Below are 3,555 nucleotides of genomic sequence, written 5' to 3' on the forward strand. Positions count from 1 at the left end.
TTCCTCCAAGCCCTCCTTACAGTCCATCCACGGGTTCCCAGGGTTTTGCACACATTCTCATTCGATCCTAACCTCCACTGCTGGTATTAGGATAACCATTCAGCAGAGGAAGAAACTGAGGTTCAGAGAGCTTTGATTGCAAAAGTCCCGTCCCGCAAGAGACAGGTAGTGGGGGCCACGGGAGTTTGGTCATTAGGCTTCTACCTCTGGGCAGCGCGACCCTTCGTTCCTGGACTGTATGCAGCGGGAGGAAAGTCCGTTTATCGTTCACCTACTCTGGGTCAGACGCTTTGCTGGCTGTCTGACCTACCGTTTCCACATTTGATGAATAAGACAGGTGCTGCCCTCCCCCCTTCAAAAGGAGGGGGAGCCGAGAGCTGGAGGCGTTTGGTGACTTGCTCCAGGTCCCAGAGCTGGCAAGCGTCAGGGTGAAACTCCGCATCTGGGGCTTCTACCCCCCACGCTGCCTTCCTGCTCTTGTCCCCGCGGCAGGTGTGACCTGCCCAGACATACGGAAGACTTTCGGGCAAATTTGAAAACAACAAAGATAATTAAAAAGGGGGGAAACAGTTTTATTGTGGCCTTGGCTGGATTTCATTGTTTTTGAAGTCATTGTTAATTTGGTGCCGGGGCATTTTAATCAATTAGGTCTAAGCTTGCTGTTTATGAACCCCCTAAGAGTGTGCATTTGCTTTTATTATTAATTAAGAACATCATTCTTTTAAAACATTCTTTGATCAGACCTTTTTCTTTTTTTTTTCTTTTTTTTTTAAACCTTCTAGTTTCTTTTACACGTGGCCATGGGGGCACATGGAAATAGAAGACGGTGACTTGGGGAGAGTCCAGAGCCAGGAACCGGGAAAGCTGGGTCTGATCCTAAACTAATGTAGTCCCTGACCTTCAACATCATCCTGGACAAGTTACTTGGCTTCCCAGGAACCTCGGATCCTTCCCCAAATCCCTGATGATGATCCCGATCCCAGCTCCCTGTCAGAGACACGATGAAAATGAGCAAATGGAGATAAAACATTAAAAACGGGAAAGGATTATGCCAAGAGGAGGGTTTTTTGCGAAGGCGAGTATTGCCATTCAAATATAAAACCCATTTCCTAACAGTGGCGTTTAACATACACACCATGATCCCCACTTGCAAAAAAAATGGCATCCACCCCAGTGGGGGGCCACACACGTTTACTTGGTGTCCTCCGGGGCCCAGGGACCCACCAGCTGTGGATGGTGGGAAGAGTCATTCATTCGTCCACTCCTTGCATGACGAGGAGGCCAGCCTGGCCCTGTCTGGGCCAGGGAAGGGGCTAAGATGAAGACGCCGCAGAGCCTCCCAGGTCAGCGGGGGACACCGCCATCCACACGCTTGCACAGGAAGCAGAGTAAGAAGAGGACACAGCAGAGGGAAGGAAGAATTTCCATGGGAGCCCAGAGAAGCGGGAGGTGGAGAGGGGCAGGGTATGCATTCTGAGGGCTGTGGGATTTGGGCCGGGCAAGTTCGTGCTCTCCTCCCATGTGCCCTGCTCTCAACCTTCATGTTCCACCCGGGTCCCCAATGGGCACAAGTCCTGAGAGCTCTCGGGAAGACCTCGGGCCATGGAGGCCGAGGAGAGGCCTCTGGTCTGCAGCAGGTGAACACAGAGGGGGCCTAAAATCTAGGTTCACTTACCTTTTAGGGTTGGCGGGATTATAGTGACCACCTCCCATTTTCCAGATAGAAGACTAAGGCCCAGAGACGGAGGGTGCACGACTCAAGGTCACACAGGAGGTTAATGGTGGAGCTAAGCCTCTTCTCTCCTCATCCAACGACGGTCTCCAACCCCCATCTTAAAATAGGTCTTAGAATATGCCAAATGAGCTTAGGCAAACTCTCTTTTGGCCTCAGTCTTCTTAACCATAAAAAGAAAGTTTGCTGCTGACTTCTAATCAACCTTCCAGCTGTATTTTCTAGAGCTCTACCAAAAATATAGAGTGGCAGGCAGTCATTCAAGTTTCAGGGAATATAAGTCTGCTTTTCACTTAGAATAGAACGAACGTGTCAATGGATTTTACTCAAACACAGAGCCATCCATTACTATGATTAGCCCGTTTGGAGCCTTCGGTGGCCTGGCCCGGGGGACCCTTGGGTCTGTCTTAGACAGTGGGCACTGGGGGAGCTCGAAGTCTCCCACGTTCACTCATTCATCGAGCCCACCAACCATCACTCAAGCAGCAGACGTCAGCAACCGGACCCTGTCTCGTCCGGTGCAAGCCGCTCTAAGAGACACACAGAAACCACCAGTGGGCAGGCCACACCGAGAGCAGGGACCGTGTCATTCATTTCGTACCTTAAGTGCCTGCACGTCGCACATGCTTCATTAAGTGGTTGTGAGTTGAATGCCCTGTAGTCGGGGAGCTCCGTACCGGCCTGAAGACGGTGGGCAAGATCACCTAACCTCCCCGAGCCTCTCCTTCCTCACGACTAAAACGAGAACACTAATAACCGGAATGTGCAGTGGTTCTTAGGAGGCTCTAACCAAAAACATCATGTGCAGAAAGACCTTGCGAGCGACAAAACCCCAAGGAAAACGCTAGCTCTGTTGCAGGCCTGCGAAGTGATAGAAGTCCATGGGGCTCCCGGGATCAGAGGGACACATCAGGCTGAGCATGATCTCGGGGGAGGAGGGTGGAGAAGAGGGGGGTGGAAATGCTGGAAGAAATACAGTATTTAGGACCTAAAAGATAAGATATACTCTAAGAGCTCTGGCAGTTCATTTGTTTGTTTGCTTTTCACCTAGAAAAATAATAATAATTATAATGGGCAAGTGAAAGATCCTATGACCTGAACTAGAATTTTAGTGAAAAACGAGCTTTTCTTTTTGTGGCTTCAGTGTGGCCAAGCTGCGAAGAGGGACCTCACCTCTCCCGAGCCCTTGCGATGCGCGGGCATGCTTGGTGCCTTATCCCATTCAATTAGGAATTTGAGGGAGATTCAAAACTGCCTTCCCCGTAGTCATTTGAGTTCTGGAATCCAGGGATCTGGGAGGGCTCAGGTCAAAGGTTTTCCCATTATTAAAGTGTCCAGAATGACAGAAAGATCCAACGCCTGCCGCCTGACCTCCACCTCCACCTCTGTCCCTCCCCTCCCGCAGCCCCAGCCGCGGTCTTATTCAAATAAACAGTCCTGGGTCCCAAGCGGGGGTCCTTCGAAGCCAGAGCAGAAATCCTAATTGTGGTTAATGAGGCCCGGGGTTTGCTCTGACTGGGCTGTTTACTGAAGCAATTTCAGTTGGCTCCTTTTGCTCCTTCTGGGCAGAGACCGCAGCCACCGGCCAGCCTGTTCAGGATAAATGTCACCACGGGCAGCCGAGGGTCGGGGGTCTTGGGCCAGCTCCCACACCCTCCCGTGTCACCTCACTCTGTGAAAGGAGCCTAGGAATGAAGATCAGGAAAGAGCAAACCTTGTCTCTGAGGTCTGGGAAGGCAACAGTTGGAGAAGGGACAGCACTCGGAAGGCGGGGGGCAGGGGTGCTCTGGGGGCCCGAGCCCGGCTTCCCTCGGTCAAAGGAA

The sequence above is a fragment of the Mustela putorius genome, unplaced genomic scaffold (genome assembly GCF_011764305.1).
Source record: "Mustela putorius furo isolate JIRA1106 unplaced genomic scaffold, ASM1176430v1.1 tig00000813_pilon_pilon_pilon, whole genome shotgun sequence".
In the NCBI taxonomy this organism is placed as follows: Eukaryota; Metazoa; Chordata; class Mammalia; order Carnivora; family Mustelidae; genus Mustela; species Mustela putorius.